Genomic DNA, 22,870 nt, shown 5'->3' on the forward strand with positions numbered 1-22,870 from the left:
TGATAAAGAGATAGTAGTATACTCGTAACAACTAGTATGACACTATGACGGTATAAAGAATGAAAAAAAAACCACGGTTAGGTGGTATATATTATAATAATAATACAATTATGGATGGACGGACTGCCTGCCGACTGCCGACACAGAGGTAGCCACAGCCGTGAACTACCGCACTGTACACTGGTTGATAAAGAGATAGTAGTATACTCGTAACAACTAGTATGACACTATGACGACGGTATAAAGAAAGAAAAAAAAATACCACGGTTAGGTGGTATATATTGTAATACAATTATGGATGGACGGACTGCCTGCCGAGTTCCGACTGCCGACACAGAGGTAGCCACAGCCGTGAACTACCGCACTGTACTGTGTCTGCTGCTAATATAGACTGGTTGATAAAGAGATAGTATACAATACATACAACAATATACTACTATACTGGTGGTCAGGCACTGGTCACCACTAGTCACACTGGCAGTGGCACTCCTGCAGCAAAAGTGTGCACTGTTTAATTTTAAATTAATATAATATTATGTACTCCTGGGGGCTCCTGCTATAACAACCTGCAGTGCTCCCCAGTCTCCCCCACAATTATTATAAGCTTTGCCTTTTATACATTGATGTGCAGCACACTGGGCTGAGCTGAGTGCACACAGACTGAGTCACACTGTGTGACTGGCTGCTGCTGTGTATCGTTTTTTTTCAGGCAGAGAACGGATATAGCAGAGAACGGATATATTATATTAAAATAAATAAAAGTTAACTAACAACAACTGCACTGGTCACTGTGGTAAACTCTGTCTGACTCTGCACAATCTCTCTCTCTCTTCTAATCTAATTTCTAATGGAGAGGACGCCAGCCACGTCCTCTCCCTATCAATCTCAATGCACGTGTGAAAATGGCGGCGACGCGCGGCTCCTTATATAGAATCCGAGTCTCGCGAGAATCCGACAGCGTCATGATGACGTTCGGGCGCGCTCGGGTTAACCGAGCAAGGCGGGAGGATCCGAGTCTGCTCGGACCCGTGAAAAAAACATGAAGTTCGTGCGGGTTCGGTTTCAGAGAAACCGAACCCGCTCATCTCTAGTTATCATATAGAAACGATATCCGATAGTATTAACAAGATGGTTTATAGCTGCAGAATGGGGTGTCTCTCCCTGGCAGGTGGCAGTCTTGTATAATTACTAGTGTTGCACAGCTGATAATCTTGCCTCAGTCACGGTGAATAGTAGATCAGCTGTACATTATATCCTCCCTTATATGCTATGCTTCTTAAAAGAAGGGAGAGAAAGAAGGCTCTTGTGTGGGCGCACTCTTGAAAGGAAAGGAAAATTCCTATAACATATAGAGAGAGATACTTAAAACATAACTTTTAATATTGACATTTATAATGAAAATACCCATATAAGTGATCCATATCAAAGAAAGAAATGTGATAATTAGAATGAATAAAATGTTCTGGTCCGTTTAATTACACTTGGTAATTGGAATGGTTGTAGACATTGATTCGTCTTACCCCCAATTCCCCTGACCAGCACAGAATATCTGTGTTAGTGGAACCAAGGAGTGATCATAAGAGTTATTTGATAGGTAAGTCCCACTTGGGCTACTTAATTCGAAATTGGTTGGTCTCCTGCATTCAAATGAACTAGACTTTCTGACGTAAGCCACAAAAATTAGTAGTAAGCCTCAAAAAGGAAAAGGAAAGGGCAAAAGAGAATTAGTGGTGATACTGCTGTTGGCGTCGCAAACACATATGAAGGGAAATGGTCCCAACTCTACAACACCGGGTATTCGCAGGAAGTCTCCTCTCCTGGTACTGACCCGGCCCAACGCTGTTTGGCTTCCAAGATCAGACGAGATCGGGCATTGGCAGCGTGGTATGATAGTAGAGAATTTTTATGATAGTACACCAATGAGAGTGCACCTATGTAGGAAACGGAAGAGAGAGGAAGAAAAAAAGAGGGACAGAAAAAAAGAAGAAGAGGAAAAAGGAAATTAAAATAGTATATAGGAGAGAGAAGAAATGAATCAGTAAAGCGTAATTGATGGATCTGCTTTCTGCGTTAGACACAGCTCAACAAATCCCACATCTGTGGTATTGTGCTCCGTGAATCGCAGATGAGAGTCCATGAAGCAATAGTAAAGTATGAGCAAGAGGTATGAAAGATATGCTGGGTTGAACTGTCACAAAAATTTATATATCATCACGAAAGACTAGTGATGATTATTAGGATTATCAGACAATATAATGGCCTCTGCTGGAAAAAAGCTTAGCATAATGGTATGAATACTTTAACAGATATTGATTTGGGAAAATCAGGGATGAAGAAAAGGGATGAAAAGAAAATGAAAAGAAAATTAGGGCTGTATATGTTAGGTTATTAGACAGTAGTGCTGTAGCAAGGAGCTGTGTGTGCTACACAGGTCCAAATGACATGGAATAACATACAACAGATTAATATAGAGCACATCAAGGATTGCGGTCTGTGCAGAATATACACAGAACGGCAGTGGACTTCCAGTTATCAGCACTCTGTTAAGAATATATAAGTGTGCTACACAGATCTAAACATTTGCTGTATAATCAAGCATATTCATAAATACACATAATGTGTTGTTGTCTGTGCACGCTTATATGCAGAGCAACAGTGGGTCCAATTAGATGTGATGGAAGTTAGTGCGCATCAAGGGTTGCCGTCTGTGCCAAGTATACACAGAGCAGCAGCAGGCTTGTAGTCATCAGCACTATCTGCCACAAAATTATATCTATGTATGCTACAGGACTATTAACATGCTGTCTAGTAGAACATATGTAATAAATACACAGGGTATGTTGCTGTCTGTGCTGGATGTGCACAGAACAGCTGTTGGCTTACGGTCACCAAAATTGGAGAAAGAAGGCAAGTTAGGGCATTGTCATGTGCCCAGGCAGGAGCTGAGAAATCACTCAGTGTGTGGTCCCCCTCTCGGAAAACGCGTTTCGCCCTGGTGGGCTTGTTCACTTCCGGGTTTAGGGGGGAGTGTGCAGCATCGGGTTTTATAGCAGCTAATGAATATGTACTGACCATTAATTGGATGATATCATGAACGCTGGGCTGAAGATAGCGGCCGCCGCTGTGGAGCGTCTGTCCGTTGTTACGGCGACGGGACGTGACGTGCGTTGGGGGGCGGGGCTTGTGCAATCACGAGAGGTCATTGGGTGACTGGCCGTGTGTGCACATGTGATGGCCCTGAAATATCGCGAGATCACGGGCGCCATGTTTGTGGATGGCAGTTGCCTATTGTGAGAGCAGATAAACCCTTGGCGCCATCTTAGATAATGGCAAGACAGCAGCGCAGGGAAGGGAAGACTGATTGTAACATAAATAAGAAACAGAATTGAGGGAGCATTATGATAAGTAGGAACCCTGGGTAGAAATAAGGGTAAGAGAAAATTGAAATGGCATAAAATAAAAATATAATAAAAATAATAAATAATAAAAATTAAAAATAAAATAATAAAATAAAAAAAATATTAAAAAAATAATAAAAGCAGATTGGCAGATCAGTATTGCAAAAATTATATCTTGATACATAGGGAAATGATATGGGAGTAAGCGGGGTAAATAAATAATAAACCTAAAGGGTATTGGAGGATTGAAATATTATTGGTGAAAAAAGGGGTAATGGGTGAAGGGAGGGGGGAAGAAATAACTAGTAAGTACCAAAAAGTGACAGGAGTGTGCCAGTGAGGTGAAAAAATGGATGACTAGGAAACGGTGTAGATATAAAATGTGAAAAGAGAGAGGGAGATTAATTGAGGAAAGGGGGGTGCATACTGGTGAAAGTGACCACCCATTGAAGGCCTGTGAGTGGGGTGTGGGTAAGGGGATAGACGGGTGAGGAGATGGGGTGGGGAAAAGAGAGGGAAGGTGAGAGTATTGAAAGAAAGAAAGAGTGGCAGTAAAAGGAAGGTTAATTGTGGAAAAATGATGGGAGTTGGAATTGATTCTGTTACTGGGAAGAATATTCACAAGAACACTGCATAGTTGATGTTTTCATTCAGGCCATAAGGCCTGAGACTGTTGAGCCGAAAGATCCATTCACTTTCCTTCTTGTACAGTTCCTTAGTAATATCCCCACCTCGTATGCCCAAATGGACACGATCTAGACCGAAGACTTTAAGTTCATTGATGGATCCCTTGTGGTGATGGTGAAAATGCCTGGCAACAGAAGTAAGTTGTTTCATTCGTGCAAGGTCTTTCGCTGCATTACGTATATTGCCCAAATGTTCCATGACTCTTCTTTGAGTTTTCGTGTAGTCATACCCACATATTTCAGATTGCATCCGCAGGTTATACAGTAAATGACTGCTTGTGTATCACAATTAAAAAAGTGTTGTAATTTCACTGTTTGGCCATATCTGTCCTTAACCGTACTGCTTTTCAGTATCTGAGGGCATGATTTACATTTGCCACAGGGAAAAGAGCCTGTGACCGAGGGTTTCTTGAGTGTAGTTGTTACGAAGTGGCTCTGAAATAGCTGATCTTTAATGTTTTTGGATCTACGCCAGCTCATCTGTAGAGGTGAATTCAGAAAAGGGGATAAATCAGGATCCAGCTGTAGTATGGAGAGATGTTTTGTTACCGCATTTTTGAGCATTCTCCACTCGGGGCAGAAAGTTCCTATGAATCTAATAACATCATCCTGTTCGGGGACCTCTTTCTTCTTCTTGAAAATCAGACTCTCTCTCTTTACCATTGCTGTAGCTGAGTATGCGCGTTTGAGTGATCGTCTGCTATAGCCCCTAGTCATGAGGCGATTAGTGAGTTCTCTGCTCTTGTTTTTGAAGGTGTGTTCTTCTGAGCAATTGCGCCGCAGCCTAAGATACTCTCCTTTGGGGATGTTTTCCACCGTGGGGGGAAAATGAGAGCTGGTCTGGAAGAGGAGACTGTTGGTTGCAGTCTCCTTCCGATATAGCTCAGTTTCAAGAAAACCTGTGGTGGATTTATAGATGTTCAGGTCCAGGAATGGGACTTTTTCAGCACTGATGGTGTAGGTCAGATTGATGTTGAGGTCATTGGTATTAAGGATGGTAATGAAATCCATCAGAAGGTCCCTATCTCCGTCCAGATGATAAAAATATCGTCAATATATCTTTGCCATAATATCACATGAATGGTGTATTTCTCATTGATGGTTTTAAAGACATAAAAGTGCTCCCACCATCCCAAAAACAGATTCGCATACGTAGGTGCACAGGCTGCGCCCATTGCTGTACCTCTCACTTGTAAGAAAAAATTTTCTTGAAAGACAAAATAATTCTTAGAGAGGACAAAGTCGAGTAATCTCAAAAGAAAATTTGAAAAATCCAGGGGGAGATATATAGCTGCACGACATTGCCACAGCCGGGAGTCGAGCTCCGCTTCAAAGCGTCTATACAAGCGGCCCGTGCTACGGCCAGGAGGAGACATACAGCTGTACGACGTTGCCGCAGCCGGGAGCCGAGCTCCGCTTCAAAGCCTCTACATACGCGGCCTGTGCTACGGCCAGGAGGAGACAGATAGCTGTACGATGCTGCAGCTGGGAGCCGGCTTTTGGTATGTGTTATAATTACCACGGGAAAGGGATATAATACTCCGAGTAGGAGGTTGGCATGGTGATCTATAAAAGCTTTGTGGAAATAAGGAGGTGAGATACGGTTCTTGAACTTTTTACATATCCATTCATGCAAATATATATCAAGAATCTAAGCACAATGGTATCAGTTTACATAAATGAATAATAATGGAGTAAATTCCACTGTTGCTGGACTCACTATATTTCTTTGAATAAAATCATCTATTCAAGTGAGTGGTTCTGGATGATGCGGGACAGACAGCTATTATAGCTACAATATTTAAGTCTTCATAAAAAGTGACTTTGGGATAAACTATCACCAAATGATAATTACAAGTTGATATACTGATATGGACTTGTTATGTGCAAAAAATTAAGGATATTGTTATATCGCAACTGAGGGTATTGTTCTCTTGGTAATTTTAAAAGTATATTATGTACATATTGATTAGACGTCTTTGTCTTTTATGAAAATATAGAATTAAACTATTTAAATTACATGCGCTCTCTTTTTATAGATTTATTGTAATTCATTCACTGGTATTTGTTCAGGTTGCCAAGTGGGAGCTGCATACAGGTGGTTAAATTTTATTTTATTTATTTTTTGTTGACCATTGTTATAAATCTACAGAATTATCAGCGCCTGAAATAATACACACCCGCTGACTGAGATAGGACCCTGTGGTTCTGCTGTGTGTCAGTGGGTGTGTATTGTTGTATTTGTTGTGGAGCACTTTCTAGATGCTGCCAACTAGTGGACTTTATTAAACAAAACAGTGTCGACCAAGTGCAGGGAGGTCCTCATACACAGTATATGCTGACTAAAGCTGAGGCGAGAAAGCTCATATATGTGGGGTCTAACCTCCAATTGCTTCATTATTGTCCATATTGTAAAGGTACCCTGCTCACCTTGTGCCTGAAACCTAGTGTACATTTTAAGTATTTTATGCAACTTGCTTCTAATGTCCAGTCATAGGGACGTTCTTTTGATTTGGTATACAGTATTTTGATCCTAAATAGTCTCCAGGTAGTCTAATATTTGACTTTTTTCTGTGCCTACATTTTAGTTGATTTACTGTTGAATTCACATACTGAATTTTTTTCTTCATATTATTGTACTATTATTTGTCCTGGGATACTTATTATTTTCCATGTTGGCTCAGCTTCATACTGTATCTGGAACACAAAATCATGAAATCTTGCATACTGCAGATGAGATTACATGTGTTTTGTGAAGTCTTTTTTTAATGGGTTGTTATCACCAACCCCACTTTCCCTCACACCATGGATGACTTATCTTGGGTGTAGCAGTATGTTTTCCTATGTTGCTACCTGGTAGCAGTGTTTACAATTCTTTCTTATGGTTTTTTTATTGTACTATATTTACCTAATGCTCCTGTACTTTATTTTTTTCCAGCTTCCCTATTCCGCTCTACTTTCCTTATTTTCCCTCTCTCTTTCCTCTCTTCCCTGCAGCATATTTTCAAGATCAAAGCTACACTCCTTTCTTGCATAATTCTCAATTGGTTTACTCCTGGAGCCTGGTTTCACTTTTCTCATGACCATTAAATTGAAAATAGTTTTAATTAATGCCATGAGACTCAATGTTCTGAAGAAGTGGTCTTGGGCACCCCATGAGCTGGGTTTGGATAGGGCAGATATTGTCTTTCTACAGGAGACACACTTTAAACATGTCTCTGCACCACCTATTCAGAATAGAGAATTCCCACTACTTACAGTACCATGGCTACTTTTCAAACAACACTCAGTGTAAGAGTCTAGGAGTCATAATGTTTTATTTTCACCTTCCTCTTGCTAAAATGATTAGATGCCAGTTGTAGAAGGTAGGAATCTATTACTTAAATATAACATTGGTTATTAGTCCTTAGCATTTATCAATGTTTATCTTCCTAACCAATGTCAGCCAGCCTTTCTAAAGAAGGTGCTGCGCCTTACTGAACCTCTGATTGAAGGTTTGCTTGTCTTTGGTTGTGACCTAAGTTGGATTTTATACCCAGAATTAGACATGTTCAGCAAACTTAGTAGACACTCAGAAAAGCTATCACAAGGTAAATCAAACTCTACATGATCATCAGCTCATCAACATATGGAGTATACATTGTTCTTCAGAACATGACTCCACATCTACTCCTGCCCCCACAAAGTCTACATAGGAAAAATCACCTCTTTTTACCCCACAGTTGTCTCCATCTTGTTTCTTGTTCTGATATGCTCCCAATGATATGGTCAGATCACACTCCTATTTGCGCAAATATGTGTAATGAAGATCTCTGAATTCTATTATCATGTGGGATTTATATCTGGTTACTGTTATCATTCAGGGTGCTGGGGAAACCAATTGCTTTTTTTCTTGCTCAGAAATACCCCTTCCTTCCGAGCACCTGAATGATATCACTAAGCTAATTGAGCATTTACCAATCTATATGTTCGTTGGATTTGTACCATAAACTCTATGCCCATGACTAGAGTAAAGATTGTCAGGGACTTGCTGGACCTACAGTAGTTGTCTTTTCCAATGGCACTCAGCAGGGCTTTCTCCTTTCTACTTTTATAATTGTGCTCTGCATGTAGGCCCTGGCATGTGCCATCTGGAAAAATCTTACCATAGCGGGCATGACAGTTAGGAAAAGGAGTATACTGTAAATTAACCCTCTTTGCAAAATGGCATCCTGACTGTAGTTACTAAGCCAGTTATTTCTCTTCCCAATTTTGTTTCTGAGTTCCAAAGATTTATTGAACTCTCCAACTTTAAAATGAACTACTCTAAGTCTGTAGCTCTTAATATAAACACTGCTTCAGCATCCCATGCAGATGATTAAATAATTTGGCATTCTGCTGTGCAGAGATCTTTCCTTGACCTTCAGATACAATTGTGAACCCTTGCTACAGAAACAAAAACTATTACAAGACCATTTATCTTGGAGCTCTAAAACCTCCCGAACATGAAAGATAAGTGTGATCAAAATGAATGTGCTTCCAAGAGCACTGTATGTCCTTCTGGTATCCGGACTCCAGGTCGACAGCACAAATGTCGACACACTTTAGGTCGACGCCAATTGGTCAACACACCTTAGGTCGACATGGACAAAAGGGCAACATGGTAAAAAGGTCGACATGAACAAGGTCGACATGAGTTTTTCACGATTTTTTTCTTTTTTTGAACCTTTTCATACTTAACGATCCATGTCGACTACGATTGGAACGGTAAAGTGTGCCGAGTGAAGCGGTAGCGGAGCGAAGGCACCATGCCCGAAGCATGGCGAGCGAAGCGAGCCATGCGAGGGGATGCGGTGCACTAATTGGGGTTCCCGGTCACTCTACGAAGAAAACGACACAAAAGAACCTCATGTCGACCTTTTTCCATGTCGACCTTGTTCCTGTCGACCTTTTGTCTATGTCGACCTAAAGTGTGTCGACCAATTGGCGTCGACCTAAAGTGTGTCGACCTTTGTGCTGTCGACCCTGAGTCCCAGACCCGTCCTGCTACCCCTCCCCATTCCAATTCTTTGTAAGTGGTTTGATGAGCTAATGTACATAGAGTGGTATGTGACTTTGTTGAGTGGGCCGCATGATGTACTCTATAGATATTCTTTATAGACTTAAACATCTGGGTGGCCTGCAACTCCCATATTTTCTTTCTTACTGCCATGTTGTAATGCTCACTAGGAATATGGACTGGACTAGTGCTGGGTATTTCAAGTAATGGGTTAACATTGAAAACAAATCATTTCCAATTCAAGCTTTCAATTTTCCCTGTCTTTTAACACCCTCTTATCAGACCCACTGTAGCATGTTGGCACAAGCTGAGAGACAAGCTCCGGATTTCAACCATGGCACGCTAAATTAACAAGACAACTACAAAAATTAACACGCAAACTTGAATGTTAGTGGCATAAATCTTGTATTTCAAGTGACTTCCTGTCTACCACTCTTATAGAAAGGCCCTGGGCTGTGCCAAACAAACTGTTTTCCAAACTCTTATCTCTGCTCAAGCCTCTAACCCCAAATAAACTCTTTAATACATTTAAATCATTTCTGAATCCTCCCTCACCTACCCCACCATCCACTATCAAGGCACCCTCTCTTCATCCTCTTTCTCTACTACCTCCCCTCTTGATCCTATACCCTCACAAATAAGTAAAGATATGTCTCTGGTGCTCATCCCTGCCTTTACTAACATCTGTGATCTCTCTCTCTCTACTGGTATTTTTACTTCACTCTTCATGCATGCAGTGATTTCTCCCTTTTTGAAAAATCAAAATTCTGACTCTAACTCTCTCACAAACTACCGCCCTATCTCCGAGCTCCCTTGTCACTCTAAGCTTTTGGAGAGACTTGCCTACACTCAACTCACACACTTTCTTAACTCACACAATTTATTGGACCCACTTCAGTCAGGCTTCCGTTCCCAACACTCAACAGAGACAGCACTGACTAAAGGGGTTAATGATTTGGTCACTACAAAGTCTAAAGGCCATTACTACTTATTCTTCTAAATCTATCTGCTGCCTTTGACACTGTTGACCACTCTCTTCACATACAAACACTATAATCTCTAGGTCTTAAAGACACAGACCTTTCTTGGATCCTATCCTGCTTATCCAATCTCTCCTTCAGTGTTTGCTTCTCTGAATCTACCTCCTCTTCGCTACCTTTTTCAGTTGAAGTACCGCAAGGCTCAGTCTTGTGTCCTCTGCTTTTGTCTATCTATACCTCATGTCTTGGTAAACAAATCAGCTCTTTTGGATTTCAGTATCATCTGCATGCAGATGATACTCAAATCTACCTATCCTCCCCTGATTTGTCCCTATCTGTACTGGGCCGTGTCACTGAATGCCTATCTGCCATTTCATCTTGGATGACATCTTGCCACCTCAAACTTAAAATTTCAAATACAGAGTTAATTATATTTCCACCGGCCACTAGCAGGTACCAACCTGATATCTCTATCACTGTTTAAAACTCGACAATCTACCCTACTCTACGATTGCAGGACTTTCATTGGGCTGCACCCACTCTGTGAAATGCCCTACTGCGTACAATAAGACTCTCCTCTAGTCTCCAAACCTTCAAGCATTCTCTGAAAACTCGCCTCTTCAGGCAAGCATATCAAATTACAGAATCGCCCACATAACTTTCATAAACCTTCCTATCAAACTGAATCCACTCTGCACAGTCTGCACATATCCTCACATGTCTTCTCATCCTTCCTCTCGACCCCGGAACATCATTGCTGTATGACTATATCATACAACCCACCAAAAACTTTGCAATCTGGTGCACAACTATGCATTAGATAGCACCCATCCTTGTGTCCATGCCTATTTTCTTATAGATTGTATGATTGTGAGCAGGGCCTTCCTACCTCTATGACTGTTTGTTATTACCCAGTTTTGTTATATCATTGTTTTGTTATATCATTGTTATTTCTAATAGTAAAGCGCAACAGAATTTTCTGCGCGATATAAGAAATGGTTAATAAATAAATAATACATTTCCTACAAATTTTCCCCTCTAATGACATAGTTTAATAACTCAGCTATATCTTCTGGTTTATCTGTGCCAAGGTTTGAATCATGGTACCATGAGAAATCACCCAAGTGGGCCAGCTGGTAGATTTATATGTAGTTCTAGATTTTAAGTTTGTCCTGAAATTTGGGGATGCTGGTTAGGGAATTAGCTAACCCGATGGTATCAGTGACCAAACCGCTTGGCCAAAAATGTTCCCAGATTTTCCCAGCACTTGCTAGTGGTGCAATGATATACTAGAGATGCCCTAACACATGTGGTGGGTTTGTCCCAAATTTCATCCTTTCTGAGAAGGATTAATAGCCACTTCAAACCTAATTTTGCAGGAAGATTTAATAGCCACTCTTAGCTGTTTCTCTTAAAAATTCTTCATAGTCCCCAAGCGCAATTTAAGAAAGCTCTCTTTAAATATCTTCAAAAGTTAAGTGCAACAAAGGTCATCAAACCAGTACAATGGAGATTCTCTTACCCCCATCTCGCTTATGGAATGGTTTGCTTGGTTGGATTTTTATGTGAGTATGGGCGATCTCATGCTCTCATCTGACCAGTACAAGTAAGACTGGCATGGTTTTGGTGGCTCTTATTTTAAGGATAAAGTTGTCTAATTAGAGTTCTGATACCACTCCCCCCCCACCCCCCCAAAAAAAGCATAGTTTTATGCACCAACTTAATTTATAGATAATGCACAAAATGGTAAGCTGCTCAATCAGAAAGTGATGTCACTCAGGTGCTAAAAGGGAGGGGTAATTCTGTGTAGGAAAAAACAATGTGTTCCCTAATGCACACCGAGTGACAAATATTACTACATAATAGGCAGATAATATGGAGATCTTAGTTGCGTATATCTGCAGATATAGGGTTAAGCCCCCAGGCCGATCAACAAGGCTTCTCCGTCACTGGGGGTCCCTAATACTAGGTATGGGTCCAGGGTGCAGGACCCCATAACGTCAGCAAAGGTCGGCTACCCCAGGTCAGCACACAGGTGAGAGTTAATAAGGGTTAATAAGAAGCACAGAAGTGCTATGTAAGTGGTGTGATTAAAATAATACAAAAATATATACAAAGTGATAGGGAAAATCATAAGTGTTAATAAAGTGTTAGGGTGTGCCGACCTGAAGCAGCCCAGCCATAACGACACAGGGGCCGCCGCACCCCACACCCACCCCATAAATAATTACAAATATGTCTGGGTTAAATTAACAGTGTAAGGCCACATGGTAATGGCTCCTACAGCATCTGAGAGCAAGCTTACCTGGAGATACCCCTAGCTTCTCCTATGGCACTCTGGAGTCAGCAATCCCTCCTAATGCTGACCCATCCATGCCTCTCTAAATACAATACACAAAATGGTAAGCTGCTCAATCAGATTGTGATGTCACTCAGGTGCTAAAAGGGAGGGGTAATTCTGTGTAGGAAAAAACAATGTGTTCCCTAATGCACACCGAGTGACAAATATTACTACATAATAGGCAGATAATACGGAGATCTTAGTTGCGTATATCTGCAGATATAAGGTTAAGCCCCCAGGCCGATCGACAAGGCTTCTCCATCACTGGGGATCCCTAATACTAGGTATGGGTCCGGGGTGCAGGACCCCATAACGTCAGCACAGGTCGGCTACCCCAGGTCAGCACACAGGTGAGAGTTAATAAGGGTTACTAAGAAGCACAGAAGTGCTATGTAACTGGTGTGATTAAAATAATACAAAAATATATACAAAATGATAGGGAAAATCATAAGTGTTAATAAAGTGTTAGGGTGTGCCGACCTGAAGCAGCCCAGACATAACGACACAGGGGCCACCGCACCCCACACCCACCCCATAAATAATTACAAATATTTCTGAGTTAAATTCTCAGTGTAAGGCCACATGGTAATGGCTCCTACAGCATCAGAGAGCCAGCTTACCTGGAGATACCCCTGGCTTCCCCTATGGCACTTCTGGAGTCAGCAATCCCTCCTAATGCTGACCCATCCATACCTCTCTAAATACAATGCACAAAATGGTAAGTTACTCAATCAGATAGTGATGTCACTCAAGTGCTACCTGGAGAAGCTAGGGGTATCTCCAGGTAAGCTGGCTCTTAGATGCTGTAGGAGCCATTACCATGTGGCCTTACACTGGGAATTTAACCCAGACATATTTATAATTATTTATGGGGTGGGTGTGAGGTGCGGTGGCCCCTGTGTCGGTATAGCTGGTCTGCTTCAGGTTGGCACACCCTAACACTTTATTAACACTTGTAATTTATAGATAAGTCATTTAGAGAATTTAACAGTATTTTAATAATAACTCACAAAATAACTAACTACTCACTCAGAGCTAAAAGTTCTTTCAATTCATACTCATAAAAATACAGTATCTAAAGAAAAATCATAGCAACATAATTGAATGTTAAAAACATAACTTGGGGGTAATTCAGATCTGATCGCTAGGCTGCGTTTCTTGCTGTCCTGCGATCAGATAGTCGCCGCATACTGGGAGAGTGTATTTTCACTGTGCAAGTGTGCGCTCCTATGTGTAGCAGAGCTGCTAAAAATCAGTGTGTGCCGTCTCTGCGCAGCCCAGGACTTACTCTTCCAGTGTGATTGAATCCTGCTGATCGGGGCCGGAGCTGACATCAGACATCCTCCCTCAAAACGCTTGGGCATGCCTGTGTTTTTCCGGACACTCCCATTAAATGGTCAGTTGCCACCCACAAATGGCCTCACTGTCAATCACCTTGCATATGCCTGTGCAAATGGATCCTTCGCACCATGTCGTCGCTAACTGGCTATGCCCATTGTAGCTGTCCGACGCACCTGCGCATTGCGGTGCATATGCATGGGCAGTTTGGACATGATCGCCCGCTGTACAAAAACGCACAGTAGCGATCAGATCTGAATTACCCCCTTAGGTCGCAGCAGGAGGCTGGTACAGAACTAATCCTGTTAGAAATGGTTGATAAATGTTTAAATTCCAGTTTGTTACAAAGTAAGGGTTATTTCATTTATGGTGTCTCCTACTTGTCTCCACACCTCAAGACTTTAATAGCAGGAGAGATGTGTAGCCAAAATTGTTGAATTCTATTCCAGGATCTCCTGATTTCAAGCTGCACAATTTCGGGATATTATTTTCTTAAAATCTCAAGAATCAGTGTCCAGCCAACTCCACTTATTTATTTAGACAATAAATTAAAAGTTTCCATAAAAATAATCTAATATAATAATAATAATAATAATAATAATAATAATAACAATAATAATAATAATAGTAATACTACTACTTTTACTACTACTAATAATAATAATAGTAATACTACTACTACTACTACTACTACTACTACTACTAATAATAATAATAATAATAATAATAATAATAATATAACAACAACAACTGTCAAAGTATAACAACTTTCATACATTCTATTTGTGTATTATTGACATTTTATAAATGAATTCTAAAGATATAAGTGCAAGTCTAAAAAATAGTAATAATCAATATGTGATCTATATATATATATATATATATATATATATATATATCACATTCAATTTTATTTCTAGCCATCATTTCTCTATAACTATATTTCTTTATGATATACAAATGTATTTAAAGAAATAAAACTTGTCATAATTTATCAACAGCAAATCATTATGTCTTAACCTCAATTATTTATCTTAATTTCTTAATTTTTTCTAGATAAAATAATTCAGAATGTTTCCCCACCCCCAAAAAAATCAACAATTTGTCTACAGTACAATATTAAAATATTAAGCAAATATTTGATCAAGCCATTACAAATTTCACAAATGTTTAGCAACCTTTACATTGAGTATTTCAGGAAGTATGATAAATGTCCAGAAGTCCTCTCTTCTACAGCATTGCAGATGCCTGTTTCCACCTCTGGAAGCAGCTGATATATATTTATTGCTAGATAATTTAATTTATACTGATATAATTCCATGAATTTCCAGGAAGTTCTAGGTGTGCTCTGTACAAATATATCAAAAGTATCTACAATGTACAAACACTTTATAGGCAAAAGCATTCAGATGCCTGACCATTACACCAACAGGGACTGTAATGACATTGTATTCAAATATGTATACTTTGTTATGGAGTAGGTCCTCCTTTTGCAGCTATAACAGCTTTCACTCTTCTTAGAAGGCTTTCCACAACATTTTAAAGTGTTCTTGTAGGAATTTGTGCTCATTCATTCTGTTGAGCATTTATGAGGTCAGGCACTGATGCTGGAGGAGAAGGCCTGGCTCGTAATCTCTGTTACTCTTCATTCCAAAGATGGCCTTCCCCAAACTGTTGCTACATAGTTGGAAGCATAGCATTTTCCAAAATGTCTTGGTATGCTGAAGCATTAAGATTGTCCTTCATTGTTCTTATATTAATGCCAGTGGAAGTTCTAAACTATTCAGCTATGGAATCAGAAGAGCTTTGGAAACGTTTACGCATCATGCACTTTAGCAGTCGTTGACCCTGCTCTGTGATTTAACTTGGTCTTCTGCTTTATGGAAGAGTTACTGTTGTTACTAAACGCTTCCATTTTCTAATAATATCGCTTACAGTTTACCGTGGAATATCCAGCAAGGAAGATATTTCACAAAAAGTCTTATTGCAAAAGTGGCATCCTATCACAGTACCATGTTTGAAGTCACTGAGCTCTTCAGAACAGCCCATTTTGTAACACTAATTATTTAAAATGATTGCAAATGGAGACTACATGTCCAGGTGCTTAATTTTGTGCTTTGAATTCACTAATTGAATTCACTAATTAACAGGTGTGGCCAAATACTTTTGTCCATATAGTGTATATATGGCCATCCCCACATATTGGAGCTGACAGTTACACTCAAGTTATATTATTTAATGATATATTAACATGTTAAATAAGAAGAATTTCTACATCTATGCAACATGCTAGTTTTTGGGAGAAACACTGTACAGTGTTTTTTTGAATGCGCCTCAATATTTATTGTCTTTTTTAAAACAACTGTTATAGTACTGTAGCTTAGATAAAAGTTGGCTGATTGTTAATATTTGCTTTCAACACTGGGTCCAACATCATTAGAAGGAAATGTATTTTCACTACATGTTTTGTTCTATGTGAAGAGTTGATAAACTTTGTGACAAAGAAGAGATTCTGGTCAATGTGCTAAACTTAATTCTAACCTCTGTAACAAACTTCTTTGTCATTTTTTTTTACATTTTAGGTTTTCATTTTCTTCTAATAAATTCTACCATATTTCAAACATACTGTACCTACGCATGCTGTGTTTTATTTACACTTTTTTTTTAAATTGCTTCTAAAAGTTTCTTAGCCTGATTTTAACATTAATATCCAAATGAATTTTAGTCTATGCAGCTGACATCTGGACATACTATTAAACTACGGCTGGTGGTGGTCAGTTCTGCAATGAGAGTCATTATTTGAATCAGATATCTTAGAGAACATCTTTGTTACAACATTTTATGGGCAGTATCCAAGTACAAAAGCTGATATTTCTGTATAGTGCTTGTGAATTTAAGTTTGTCTAAATTATTTAAACAAGTGGCAATGTGTTTTTAGAGTGGTCATCACCATCACATTATAGATGATATTTTTCCAGTTTTTAATCAATTATAAAAAAATAAAAAAATAGGGAGTCTATATACTAAGCCTTGGAGAGTGATACATTGCGTGGAGATAAAGTACCAGCCAATCAACTCCTAACTGCTAATTTACAGACTGTGTCTGAGAAATGACAGTTACAGTAGGAGCTGATTGGCTGGTACTTTATCTCCATCCACTTTATCTCTCTCTCTCTCTCTCTCTCTCTACAGCTCAGTACATAGACCCCATATTCCACACTATACTGTAGCTGTAAATATTTTATGTTTGGGTATTAATGCAGTGACAACACTTGTACATTAACCTTGGATTTCCTTGGATTATAATGAGAATTTGAGTAGTGGGAATAAATAAAACAATTAACCAACAGGTGAATAGCGACATGTCATCAAGATGGAACACTGGTGCTAAAAATAAAGCTGATACTACTACACAGAAAACAATATCCACAATAACCCGTAAAATCATTGACCTGACAGCTCGGACATGGCCCTGGAGCTGATCAGAGGTTATATTAGATTCACTTTGGTTCATCCTCCAGATGTGTCTTAGTAGTGTAGTAACACTGAGCCCAATACAGAGACAAGTCAAAGGTAATGGAACAGTAAATCTAATCAATGTTATAAAGATGACGTAAACATAATTCCATGTGATTACATAGCCACAGTAAATTGGTTGATCAGTGTAATTTGTTGGATTGTCAATGCTTGTTGTAAATAAAACTGGCATATTAATGGCTACTGACCATAGCAGTGATCCCACTAAGAGCTGAAGAACAGAAGATGCAAACCTTGTTTTGAAACGGAGGATAAGTTGGTGTGAAAACTTTACCAGTCTAACCGAGTATAAGATGGCAAGCCAGGTGGTGTTCCAGAGACTAACGTCAATCAGGGCAAATTGTTGCATGAACAAGAATAATAACATGTTTTTGTCCAACATGAGATATGTCCCATAGCACTGAAGAATGACATCAACAGCCAAGATAACCTGGAAGAGGATATTAGTAAGCACTATAACAAACTGGATCTTCTCACAACTGCCCAGATTGCTGCTCTTCCTCCATTGTCTGAAATAAACATTTAGAATCCAAGAGTACATTATGCTACCAGAAATTCCAGTTATCATCACAATGACCAATTTCGTAAGATTCATGGCTGACAGCATTTTCTATCAATGTAAGATCCTTGTCTTATTCCTCTCAGTGCCTATAGCGGAATGATTAGACTGAGACAGGAGTTTCAGATATATATAAGCCTTTTATGCAAATCTGTTCTGTATCAATATCATATGTGTGGGCTGTGTATAATAAACGGTGCATCTATAATCAGGTTTCAGAGTGACACTCTCATCTAATCTGATACTTGTTTATTTTATTCCAGTTTGATAATAGCTGATGAAACTTTACACATGAGCTGAAGACAAAACATATGATATAAAGTAATGAAAACCAGGAGGGCATTAACATTTTTTACATTTTCATTTCTTTTGTTTACAAAACCTTTATATGTCATCATTATTAATGACAATCATTTCATTAGAATGGTTTCTCAAATCATTATTCAATACTTTATATCAGAATTTGGGATTCTTAAAATGTTTTACTTAATTAAAACATTAACACATTCATCTAACGTCTGGTAAAAATAGACATATATGTATACAAGTTTTACATTGATCACAGGTAGCAGATCTGGTCAAAAGGACTTTGAATTGTTTCAAAATGATTCTCAGATTGGGTATGATATTCGCGAGCTGTAATTTCTGGAATGTTAGATTAAACTAAAATATTTAGCAAAAATTTTGCATCACAAATAAATTAGAAAAAAGTTCAACATGGATTGAACATACTCAACCTTGTTTGAGCTAAGCAGCCACATTCTATATTATTTTTTAAAGTTATGACTTGCACATTTTCCAACTTGAATACAATTATATTTCTGTTCAGTTTAATAGCGCTTAAAAGTATTATAAAATGGATCCATTTATGCTTGAGCATTGTCTTAATCTTTTTGAGAACTACAAGCTATACTGAAATTGAAAAAAACCTAACTGTGATGGTAAATGTGAAATGTGATCAGATAATTCTATATACTTTTATTGTGAGTCTAGATTTTATTTATCAAATGAGCCCCAATAATATTTAAGCCTTTCTAATCATAATTCCACATTGTTTCCCCATTGCAGCTATTGTGGGAAAATTTATTTACTAATGATTTATGGACAGTTTTCAAATACCCACAGCAGTTTTTACTAATTATCCTTTGGTTTGTAGGTGACAACTCAATCTTCTGGCAGTGTGTGGTGGTTTTAAAAGCCCAAACTGCATATGGTATAGTGGCAATAAAAAGAAAAAGCATTTTGTCGCACTTTGTTCTCATAGTTGAAATACGGTAGGTCAAACCACACGTAATTTGTTACCTACCCAAATAGAGGAGCACAGAATACAGTACTTGCTGAATTAAGTATGCAACCCAGAACAGTGGCCCTCATTCCGAGTTGATCGCTCGCAAGCTGCTTTTAGCAGCTTTGCACACGCTAAGCTGCCGCCTACTGGGAGTGAATCTTAGCTTATCAAAATTGCAAACGAAAGATTAGCAAAATTGCAAATAGACACTTCTTAGCAGTTTCTGAGTAGCTCCACACTTACTCGGCAAATGCGATCAGTTCAGTCAGTTTCGTTCCTGGTTTGACGTCACAAACACACCCAGCGTTCGCCCAGACACTCCTCCCTTTCTCCAGCCACTCCCGCGTTTTTCCCAGAAACGGTAGCGTTTTTTCGCACACACCCATAAAACGGCAAGTTTCCGCCCAGAAACACCCACTTCCTGTCAATCACACTACGATCACCAGAACGAAGAAAAAACCTTGTAATGTCGTGAGTAAAATACCTTACTGCATAGCAAATTTACTTGTCGCAGTCGCAGTGCGAACATTGCGCATGCGCAAGTAGCGGAAAATCGCTGCGATGCGAAGAAAATTACAGAGCGAACAACTCGAAATGACCACCAGTGTTTCAGACAACACTACAGAGAACAGAGTCCCTGTTACTAGAGTGAGACAGCCAACAAGAAAGATCTCTATTTAAAATAGTAGATTCCTAAAATGTACCTACTAGATATACATGAAAGCATGGGTTGATGGTGATAAGCAGAGATAATTGTCCTTGAGTGGTTGGCAGGGACCACAGCCAGCATTGGGAGAGATCCAGGCATATTAGCAGGACTGGACAGGACAGAATGTCAGTTTCAGGAGCCAGGGAGGTCAGTGGGAATATAAGAGACAGGTTGGAATGTCAGTTCCAGGAGCAGGGATGCTTGACAGAGGAGGGCCTAGTGTTAAGCTGCAGGCCAAACAAGATGCTGTGTCCTGAGTCTGGAGCTGGAGGAGTGGTTCTGTACAGGAAAAACATTGTCTATGGGGGTCCCCGGGAGGACATCAGTGGTGAGGTAAGTAGTGGAGGGCATCTACATATGAATACAGGACCAAGAGGATGAAAGTTTAAAGATCCGATACAAAGAAACATAAGAGTACATAAAAATTTGGTCTCAAGAGAATCACGTTATAAAGTGCATGTGGATTTATGTCTAAATGCAATTTCTACTCTGAATAAATTAGTGGAGTGGTCAATAAGAATTTTCTAAATTTTCAATGTCATAATCTCCTTAGACATCTATTCACAGATAATCCCAATTCTAGTTATTGGAAGGGAAAGCCATTATAGTTAAAATTAATTACCCAGATTTTTTTTGAACAACAAGGACTACAGCAGGAAATCTACCAGTTATGTTGGACCAAATTTGTGCAAGTGTGTAGTATTTAAAACTCAAACATCTTGAGAAACATTTAAAATTGATAGTTGTATGTATGTTGTGGGCTTTAACATTGCTGGGTGTAATACCGCTGAAATGTAAGGAAGCAAAGGAGTACTCAATGTACTACTAGGGGTGGGCAGCTGTTGGAAGAGATGAATGGTTATGAGCCACAGTAGATGAGCGGTTAGATGGTTGCTGAGCAGGAAAAAGCTGTAATAGAAGTGTGAGTGAGGAGAACTGTGAGAACAGGAGGGAAGAGGGCCCTGTTCCAAGGAACTTACAATTTAGGGGGAGGGTGGAGACATACAGGTGACATGGGTCACAAGTAAGCAGAAGGTGGCCTGATGTCAGGAAATAAGTGAGGCAGAGATGGCCAAGGCATGAGGCAGGGTGTTAGGAGAGCGGCCTTGATACTAGGTTATGAAGAAGTTTATGCTTTGATGAACAGTCACTCTGGGAGAGGAATGGAATCTGAGTGATGATGCATAGCTGGAACCTACAGGAATGAGCCAGAGATTGGACGCGGGGGATGAAGAAGAGGGCAGTAGGGAAGGAGGAGTCAGAGGAGGAGAGCCAGATTTCAGTGATGACAAGCAGGGTAAGAGAGTGGGAAATGAAGATGTCGTGGATAGCATGCAGCTAGTTGCTGATTTATCTGGCATTCCAGAGTGCACAAGAGAAAGGGAAGGAAGGGACAGGAGAGAAGTGGATCAGGTTGGCTGGGTTTTGGGTGCGAGCGGGTGGTCTGGAACTGGGGTGGGGGGAGAGCAGGCACAGTGTATTGGTATGGGACAGTGTCCAGGAGACAAAGCTCCAGTACAGTACCGTAATGGTGTTCAGAGGAATATTCTGAAAATAGAGTGTGTGAAATACAAAACAAACAACAAAGAGTTTAACAAATGTTAAAAGTGGGTGTACTAAAAGCAAAGGCAGCTGAGACAGGACATTTTGAGGATTAAAGGCAAACTGAAACTGTTACATAGTAGATGTAAATAGGATTGTAATGTAGGTCCGGTGTAGACTAGGCTGGAAAGGCTGAGGACCCATCTCAATCTAGATTAAGCATTTTCCCCTATTTGTAACAGTTCAGTAAATGGCTGTGCTGGTGTCAGATGTAATACAAAGCTACATTTTTATTTGAAGGTTTTAAATTTGCTTTTTTTGTTGCCAAATGAGGGCCTGATTCAGGTGACATCAGGAAGAAATTTGCTGTTTGCTAGGGAGTTGGTGAATATTGTGTAGCGTAAGGTGGATTCGGGGATCAGAATGGGCTGCACAACTGGCCCTTTCCTGTCAGCTTCTCTGTAAGATCTGTACATTTCACCTGTGGGGGTGGTGCATAAAATAGCGCCAGGAAAGTATGGACAGCACCTGTCAGCATCCGTCTTATCTGCAGAGTAGATCTGTGAATGATGCTATTCCAGATGAGTTATGTAGTATGTTTGTTACCAGTCATTTGAGGATATCCTTGATTTGGTGTGCAACTTGAGCCATTAATTTACATACAGTAGTGTACTGGCCATGTTGTGTTTGTCATTTACTAAGCAGTACACCCAGTCCATGAAGTCACAAGTCTCACAGAGGGAGGGATTAGAGGTGGGGGAGGCTCCTATTAATGCAATGGGGAGGCCAGGAAGAAGGATAGTAAACTTAGTCTCATAAAGATAACACTCAAAATTTGGAAAGCTAAACTTGTATATTTGTTCTAAAAAGTAGCATAATACCTGTGTAAAGATTAGCATCCACAGTTTTTTCTTAATTTTCCCAAAACAAGTTCTGTCATACTTAAACATAGAATTTGACGGCAGATAAGAACCACTTGGCCCATCAAGTCTGCCCTTTCTTTTTTACCATCGCCCTCATTCCGAGTTGATCGCAGTGAATCATCGCATCGCAAACGGCCACAAACCAACCACATGCGCATGCGCAAAAGCGGAAATATGCATGCGCGAGCAAAACGATACGACACTTGTGCAGAAATACTACAAAGAAAACTGCTCGTTACTCAGAGACGAAAACTGCTCCCAGATGACCCTGTCCTGAAAAGCATTTAGGCTCTCAGCATACCTAGCTATTTCAAGCAGGATCTCCGGGATAGCAGAGGGTTGGGTGGGGGGGGGGCAGTTGGAACCTGGATAGGTGGGATTTGTGGGCCCACACTGCCAGACCCACTAGGTCCCTCCACCTCAGCCTCAGCCACATAACCCGCCTGTGACTCCAACTGCTCACCCCCCTGTGCTGTGTTATGTGGCAAGCAAATAGAAGAATGTGTGGAAAAAGAGTAGAAAAAAATATTA

At 39.9% G+C, this 22,870-nt stretch overlaps 1 pseudogene; it reads right to left on the reverse strand.

Annotated features, from left to right (window-relative positions):
- Positions 1–1,779: 1,779 nt before the first annotated feature.
- LOC134946933 (5S ribosomal RNA) lies at positions 1,780–1,898 on the reverse strand (annotated as a pseudogene).
- Positions 1,899–22,870: the final 20,972 nt, after the last annotated feature.

The sequence above is a fragment of the Pseudophryne corroboree genome, chromosome 7, assembly GCF_028390025.1.
Source record: "Pseudophryne corroboree isolate aPseCor3 chromosome 7, aPseCor3.hap2, whole genome shotgun sequence".
Taxonomy (NCBI): domain Eukaryota; kingdom Metazoa; phylum Chordata; class Amphibia; order Anura; family Myobatrachidae; genus Pseudophryne; species Pseudophryne corroboree.